A 9,235-nucleotide genomic window follows, 5' to 3' on the forward strand; every position below is an offset into this window, starting at 1 on the left:
CTCCCCAGAAGGTGTGTTTGTTTGCACTCTTGGACTAAGGAATCTTGATGAGGAAAGTGTCCAGGGGGGAAAAAAGAACCTCAAGCTGTGTTAACAACCTAAGAATACAAACAAAGATGATCAGCCAACCAGGTCTTCGCTTGGGAAAAGAATAAGGGCCCTGGACATTGCAATAATGAAGGCATCAGAAAGGGCTTCATCCGGGCTTCACCTGTGAAGTTAGGCACTCTTCTCAAGGGTAGTAAGAAGGTCTGTCTGGAGGGATGGGAGAATTTGGCATGTTGCTTCTTCTACCACTTAACAACTGAAGAGGGAGAGCATTTAGCTTGTTTTGACTTGCTCGATGCCTATTCAAGCCTCATGAAGGAATGGAAATGGGGACAGGGATGGTTAAAGCCTGTAGAGGGTTGAAATAACTTCCTGTGGCTTAACTGCCCTGCAGTTTGGTCTTGCCATCCACTGGCTGTGTGCCTTTGAGCAAGCGACAATCCCTTCTGAATGTGGTGTATGAGATCAGTGTTTCCTTGGGAGTGAAGGTAATTTTAGATGTTAATATTCCTTGACTCATTATAAATTCTCTCTTTTTTTCCCCTCTCTGAACTGTGTTAAGGAGAAAGGCTCACTTTGAAGCTAGTATGATTTCAATACCCTGCTATCATGTGGGTGATCCCCTCATTTTCTTTTTCTTTTTTAAAATTAAAGAACAGATATCAGGCTCAGAAACATTAAGGAATCCTATCTGTTGAGTAAAATAATCCTGGTGTTAATATGTTTACCTTTGGTGGTGGTTTAGTAACTAAGTCTATGTCCCATAGACTTATGACCTCATGGACTGTAGCCCACCAGGCTCCTCCATAGATGGAATTCTCCAGGCAAGAATATTGGAGTGGGTTGCCATTTCCTTCTCCAAGGGGGTCTTTCCAACCCAGGGATCGAACTCGGGTCTCCTGCATTGCCGGTGGATTCTTTACCGACTGGCCCACCGGGGAAGTCCTGATATTGCTTTTTCATTTATTTGTTGTTCAGTCACTCAGTCGTGTCTGACTCTTTGCCACCCCATGGACTGCAGTATGCCAAGCTTCCCTGCCTTTCACCATCTCCTGGAGTTTGCTCAAACTTATGTCCATTGAGTCAGTGATGCCATCCAACCATCTCATCCTCTGTCGTCCCCTTCTCCTCCTGCCTTCAATCTTTCCCAGCATCAGGGTCTTTTCTAATAAGTCAGCTCTTTGCATCCAGTGGCCAAAGAATTAGAGCTTCCGCTTCAGCATCAGTCCTTCCAATGAATATTCAGGGTTGATTTCCTTGAGGATGGACTTGTTTGATTTCCTTGCAGTCCAAGGGACTCTCAGGAGTCTTCTGCAACACCACAGTTCAAAAGCATCAATGCTTCAGCACTCGGCAGTGGTCTAATTTTTAAGTAACAGAAAGTGAGTCATTTTAAACATGATATTAGGTCAACATTATAGGTGGAATTTGAGTGAATGAAATTTGGGAAACATGGTGCCAGGTGTATCTTTAAGACCTTGCTACTCTAAGTATGGTCTGCAAACTTGTAGCGCCTGGAAACTTGGAAATGCACAAAATCAGGCTGCTTCTGAGACCACAGGGTTGGAATCTTCATTTGAACTGTATTGCCCATGATTCATGAGCAGAGTAAAGTTTGAGAAACAGTACTCTAAAGGCCCCGCTAGTTCTCTCTAATCTTACTAAAATGATTGCATCACCATAAAAGAGTCTGAGGGCATTCCTTCACCCAGATTCCCTATTCCCTTTCCATTTGGTTGAGTGTTCAAAGCAATACTTTTATCGTTGCTCTAAGGCAAATGCTTCTGGGTCTAGCCCCTTAACTCTGCCGCTTCCTAGTCATGTGTCCTTAAGAACTGTGCTTTGTCTGAGTTTCTTGAATTTAGCTCCATTTATAAAATGGGGGTTGTGATCCTTCATTTTTACTGTGATTGCACGACACACATAAACCCACACAAACATTCTCATGGTGCCTGGAGCACAGTAGCGGGTCCATAAATAGTCACAGAGTCACTTTCCTTGACTTTCTATCCATCCCAGCAATTCTAGATCTTTCATCTTGGTAGGAAGGAGCACATACTCCTGTGAGCACATACTCACAACTCCAGTGAGTTGCCTCGAATCTCTTAATTTGGGTTATGACTGCCTGATAATTTAGCTGATGTCAAGTCATGGTGCTTTTGTGAGGGCGTATCCCTGTTAGCAAACCAGCTGTCAAAGGGTTCTGGCAGGTCAGGTGTTTCCGCTGTGCCTATATCTGTCCAGAGTGCCCATTCAGTATGAACCAGTTTCTAGAAGAGTCTGGGCTTGGGTGAGCAGAAGACAGGGCAGGAAGAGGGACAGGACTGCTGGTGGGTTTCACACAGTTCTGGTGGTCCATCCTGCATTTGTTCCATCTCAGCCAGTACCCTGGGGACCTGCAAGCTGAATATTCCATGCCTTTTTCTTTACTACCTTGAGTAAGAGAAGAGAATAAGGAAGAGTGAGGTTGGTAGACCTGATTTCCTATTTTGTGAGCTTTGGGGCAAGTTCCTTGAGCTTTTCTGCATCTCTATTTTCTCAATTACTTGGCCACAGAAAGGGACAATATTGGGTCATTTGTAGAGATATGGCTGAACCTAGAGACTGTCATATAGAGTGAAGTAAGTCAGAAAGAGAAAACCAAATAATGTGTATTAATGCAAATATGGAATTTTTGTGGAATCTAGAAAAATGGTGTAGCTGGTCTTGTTTGCAAAACAGAAATAGAGACACAGACATAGAGAACAAATACAGACACCAAGGGGAAGGGAGGTATGGGAGGAATTGGAAGATTGGGATTGAGATATATTCGCTTCCTCAACTTGAAAAGCAGAGACGGTCAATCTGACTTCACCGGGATGTTATGAGGAATAAGGGAGACCCAGTATGTAAACAGGCTCAGCATGATGCCTGAGGCACGAATGTCAGGGTGAGGATTAAGCGAATGCAAGCAAAGTTCTTGGTGCTTGGGAGGCACAGCACAGGTATTCATGCAGAGGATGCTGAGGTTAGCACTTAATAGTCAAGCCTTACTCATTCCATGTTGCCTTTTATAATCCCTCTTTTTTACTGGATCCTCATTTCCTAAACTTTTATACTTGTCATATACCTGTACAGAGCCTCTTCTTTCCCTACACATCCCTCGCAAGGCGAGCTCATGGAATCACATCCCTCCCAAGGCAAGCTCATGGAATCCCCTGCTTTTAAATGCTATCTACAACTGGTGATTCCCAAATTAATCTTTCTAGCCTGGAGCTCTCCCTTGAACTTGAGACTCATAAATCTAAATGCTTGTGTAATATCTTCACTTCGAAATCATAAAATCATCTTAGGTTTACCGCATCCCAAACTGTGCTCTGAGTAATATCTGCACCAATATCCTATGGGCTCTGCTCTCAGTCTGACCCCCTTTGCAGTGTCTTAGACCAAAATCACTGGAGCCCACATGGCTGCCTCTTTCCTTCACACCCCACATCCAGTGGGCAGCAAATTCTGTTGGCTCTGTCTGCAAGGAAAGATATTTGAGAATTCAGCCACCTCTCACCATTCTAGTTCAATCAGAAGTATCTCTTTCCGGCCTTGGTCCCCTGTAACCTGTCTGCAAACCCAGTCAGGAATGTGCTTTGAAAAGCACATTCGTATCTGGAAGCACCACCATTTGAAACTCTCAGCATCAATCCAACTGGGAATAAAATCCAAAGTTTTCAGCACAACCCACAAGGTCTTCTAGGAACCCCCTCCCCCAGCTCCACACTGCCTTTCTAAGGTTGCATGCTCCCACTTCTCAGCCATTCTGACCCCTGTGTAGTGCCTTGAACATGCCGGCTCCCTCTCAAGGCTTTCGATTTACTCCTTGCTCTGCCTAGAATATTCTTTCCCCAATTATCTGTGGGGCTTCCCAGGTGGTGTTAGTGGTAAAGAACTCACATGCCAGTGCAGGAGATGTAAAAGATGCGAATTTGATCCCTGGATCAGGAAGATCCCCTGGAGGAGGGCATGGCAGCCCCCTCTAGTATTCTTGCCTGGAGAATCCCATGGATAGAGGAGCCTGGTGGGCTACAGTCCATGGGGTTGCAACAAGCTAGGCGTGACTGAAGCAACTTAGCACACATGCAATTATCTGCATTGCCTACTTCATGTCATTCCAATTTCCACTCAAATGTAATGTGATTGAGAGACTTCCCATGACCACCTTATAGAAAAGAGTGCTCCCACTTCCCCTCTCTGGTGTATCCCTCCACCAGTAGCACTCATCTCCATCCGATGTACTCTGTTCTCTCCATGATAAGCTCCTTGACAGGAGACCCTTTGTACCCAGCATTGAATACCGAGCAGATATTTAGTAAATATTTACTGAATGAATGAATGAATGAACCTATTGAATTCTGTTTTCCTCATTGTGTGAACACTTTTGGTATGTATTACTCATGATTCTATTTCTTGTCTACCATTACAGAAAGGCTAATATGCATAAATTGCGTTTGTATAGGATTCACAGTTTATACACCCTTTTTTTGCAACAGTCGTTGCAGTTACTACAACTATTCCATTCATTTATCCTTAGCACAACCCAATGAGAGAAGGGATGGATATTTCACCCATATTTATGATGATGAAACTGAGGCCTGCAATAGTTAAGTTTTTGTGTATAAAGAAAACAGCACATATTATAAGGGAACAATCAGGACTTGAACTCTTGATCCAAGATTTTCTCACTGAAAGAGAGATACCTTATATTTACTGACTTGCACTGTTGCTGAGTTGATTCACCTTGAAGAGAGCATCTGTTTCTTGGGAGAAAAGATCAGTTGTATATGTTCCTTGTGTTACTCTACTTTGCCTCACACAGAGTGAAACCCAGTAGGAACTCACATAATAATTGTCAGCTTTAAGTCTGGATATACATACACGGGTGCATGCATGCTAAATCGCTTCAGCTGTGTCGAACTCTTTACAACCCTATGGACTGTAGCTGGCCAGGCTCCTCTGTCCACGGGATTCTTCAGGTAAGAATACTGAAGTGAGTTGCCATGCCCTCCTCTAGGGGATCTTCCTGACCCAGGGATCGAACCCATGTCTCTTGTGTCTCCTGCATTGGCAGATGAGTTCTTTATAATTAGCGCCACCTGGGAAGCCCCTGGATATACATGTCACAGAAGTGTGTTTTTCCATAATGTCTCAAAGACGCTACCCGGGAGATTTTTATCACTTTACAGGTTCAAATTCTAGATGGACTTAGTCCTCCAGGAAATAACAAAACAAACAATACTGGTGGAAAATAGAAAAAGGCAAGGTAAGGAAAGAGACACAAAAAGATTAAACAGATGAGCCACTGGAAATATAAAAGAGTGTCCAAAGGGAAGCAGCCAGCAGGGATTTATTCAAGAAACATCCAGATCAGGGTTAGAGTTAAGAGTTTGGGTAGGCCGAGGCAGTGGGGAGCTTGAACAAGCACGGGACCTACAGACAGGTAACTGGCACTCTCCTGACCAAGTAGCCAGTTTGGCTTGGATCAGAATACTTCCTGGAGACCCGTGCCAGAAGAAAATGCTGACTGAGCCAAGCAGGGCTCGCTTGTGTCCAAAGTGGGGCTCTACTCCCAGAAAGGGAGGCAGGGCAAAAGTTGGGAACTGCGCTCAGAAGCCCAGCCATAGAACAGGGCGGGCTGCAGCTCTGTGAGCTCGGGGTTTCTCTCATAAGCAGGTCAAGAGTGCACAGGGCAATCCCAGATCACACCCCTCAACCTCCACCTCCTCCCCCAACTCCAGATGGCTTCAAGAAGGGTCTGAGCCTACACGCTCTATTTCAGGAGAACCTTAGATAAAAGGCACTGGGCAGGCAGATAAAAGCCTGCTTCACTCACCTAGAAGTCTGTCTGCTTCTAAGTCCTCCCTTCTAGCTGCCACCCAATCTTCTCACACAGCATCCTCCCTGTTGTAGCCCTATCTGTTTCCCAGGAGGCAGAGCAGCTCCTGGGTGGGCTCATGAGCTTGGCCCAGGTTGCACACATCCACGTCCAGCCATCCAGTCACCAACAAATAACTTCCTGCAGGCCTATTCATCTTCGGTTTCAGCACAGTGGAACCAGGGTCTATAAATTGTAGCTGGGATTCAGGACTATTTTCTAGGTCAGAGATGCGTTGCATGTCAATAGTGGAGCCCAGAATCCATTTGCCCACTATAGAGTGCTCAGCGGGCAGCACCCCCAACATGGACCTGGTGCCTGTAAACCTCTGCAGTGGACAGAACCACAGAGATCTGAGAAAAATGAAGGGCTGTTGAGTGGGTCCAGCACTTCCTTTAAGGGCTCTGAAAGCATCTGCATGCAGAGTCGAAGCTGAATTTTGCTAAAGGCAAATCTGGTGTTTGTACTGGGCTTGGTGCTCCATCACAAGTGTGTTTAAGGATCTTGGGTGTAAGTTGAACATCCTGAACCTTATGTGTGTGTGTGTGTGTGTGTGTGCTCAGTCACGTCCGACTTTTTGCCACCCCATGGTCTGTAGCCCACCAGACTCCTCTGTCCATGAGATTTTCCAGGCAAGAATACTGGAGTGGGTTGCCATTCCCTACTCTAGGGGATCTTCCCTACCCAGGGATTGAACTCACATCTCCTGTGTCTCCTGCACTGATGGACTTTATGGCCCTAAACACACACACAGAGACAACAAAATCAGAAGCCTTTGAGGTCAGAACTGGTTTTAAACCCTGTCTCTGCCACTTCCTTGGGACTCAAGGGAAATTGTTTAACCCATTTTTTTCATATGTAAAAGTACTCCAGGAGGTGAATTATATTGTGTGGATAAAACAAGATGAAATCAAACTGTCTGATATTCAACAATGTGAAGCTTGTTTAAAATTAGAAGTACTTGTGTGGAGATGCAACAAGGCTTAGACCGGCAGAATACTGTGGGGAAATTAAAGGAGAAATTTGAAATCAGACCCAACTGTGTGTGAATCTTGGTTCTTCCATTTATTGTACGGTAACCTTGAGTGTGTTATTTACTTTTCCATGACTAGGAGATAATTGTGTCGCCTGTGTCATAAAGTTGTTGATCTGACTAGAAAATGTGATGCCTTTAAAGTAGAAAGTGTGAGAGCTTTTGCATAGTAAGACCCTAATAAATGTGAGATATTGTTATGTCTTTACTGGGCAACCTAACTCTTAAACTCGGTTTAATGAGACATATTTTAAAAGGCTAACCTGTGTGTATGTAATTTATAGTTATATATTTATTATTGGGGAAAAATAACATAAAAATAATCTTCGGTTGAATTGTTAATCCAACTGAGTGGAACCTGGGTTTATTGGTTCTTTATTAGAAGTGTGGGTGCTGCATGCTGTGATGGATACAAAGCTGAAGAAGGAAGGAAAATAAAATTGATATGCCAAGCACTGTGCTAAGAGCTCTCAAACAGATCATTTCATTTGAGTTTTTCATATAATTTATATTAGTTCTGTGAGGAAGAACAATTCATGGTCACTGGGGAAAGGCAGAGAAGTGAAAAAAATTATAAAAATAAAAAAACCCACCCCTGCCATAACCACTGTTAGTTATCTGCTGTATATCACTTCTGTCATTTTTTGATGCAAAGTTCATGGTTTATTTAAACCTTAATTTCCTTATCTGTAAAACAAAAAGAATACTCCCACCCCCCAGAGTTTTTAGACAACAAATGAGACCCTTTAAGAAACTAATCTCAGTTCCAGGCAGTTGGTAAAACCTCAATAACTTTCCATGTTCTTCAGATTCTCTTGCATGTGATTGGTTTCATAGTTTTTAAAAACTAGCATAGGCACAAGAATGTGAGGACATGAGGTGGTCATTCAGAGGGGTTGCAAAGCCCCAAGATAGCTTGGGTACCTCTTTATAATTTACTCAAAGCGTCTTAGTGGGTGGTGGGTAAAAGTTCTGATTTTTAAATTAAAAACCATACAATTCTTGGGATGCAAAATTTTCCCTGATATTTAAGATAAGAGACGGCAAAGAAACCTCCTGCTTGTTTGTGGCAGACCAGTTCAGACTGCATCTCTGGCCCATGGGGTATGTTTTTTCTCCATCATGATGGACTTTCCATGGCAAAGTTCAAGGGGAGGGATCCAGAGTCGTGGAAGGTTTTAAGCAGAGACACTAAGGTGGTCTGAGTTAGGTGTTAGACTACTGTGGTGCTGATGTGGAAGACAAATTGGAGGGATTATCATAAAGGAAAAGCTTGCTGTGAAGCTAGTGTCGTGGGCTGGGTTTTAAGTGGTGAGAGTGAGAACCAGGAAAAGGGAATGAAGAGGAAGGGAGGGAGGTGGAAGGTTCTGAAGACAGGAAAAAGAGAAATTCATTGCTCCCCTTTGGAGAAAAATGGATGGGCGAGAAGATTCCTAAAATAATTCCTTGGTTCTCATTTGTTAGGTGGTCGACCTGGAGGGAACATGGACTGATAAAGATGATACAGATACGCACAGTTATTGGGCACACATGAGTATTGGTGGTAACCAGCAGAGATCTAGCTGTTTTATGATGAAATTTCTCAGCCACCCTGCCACTTAAGTGAAACTAAACTGAATTCTTCATATGTATTCCAAATAAATGAAAAACCAAAAATTGTATTTCTGTGGAAATTATTTGAAGAACCATACTGTCCTAAACAGGCCAGAAGTTCATAATTGTGTGCTTTAATCACTAGCTTTTAGTTAGGTGAGGGAGAAAGCCTGTGGCTTTTGGGAATCCTTAGATGAAGCTGGCACGTTCTCAGAGCCTCTGTGAGAGTGTTTGCTTTTGCTGCAGAAATGAGAGCAGAACCGCGTTTTGGGACCTGAACCCACGGATGTGAGGGCACGTTCTCTCTTTGACAATATCAGGGAAAAAATTAAACATTCATAATATGCTAATTAAGAGCTGAATAATTTACTCTAAACCAATAAACTAGATGTTGGTAATATGATAGCTCCAGAATGAATCACAGTGGAGGAAAATATAACACTGTTTATTGATTACTATGAGGCTGGACAGTAAACTTGGAACCCATTTCCTCTCTTATGACTACAGTTTGGAAAAAGAGTATACCCCCAAATCCACAAGTGTTCATCCAGGAATCCACCATACAGCACCCCAGTCCCCAGTGATAAGCTGTGTGACCAGGCACAAGTCACTCAACTAATTTGTGCCTCAGTTTGCAAATCTGACGCTAGGCGTGA

Source organism: Ovis canadensis, chromosome 21 (assembly GCF_042477335.2).
Source record: "Ovis canadensis isolate MfBH-ARS-UI-01 breed Bighorn chromosome 21, ARS-UI_OviCan_v2, whole genome shotgun sequence".
NCBI classification, from domain to species: Eukaryota; Metazoa; Chordata; class Mammalia; order Artiodactyla; family Bovidae; genus Ovis; species Ovis canadensis.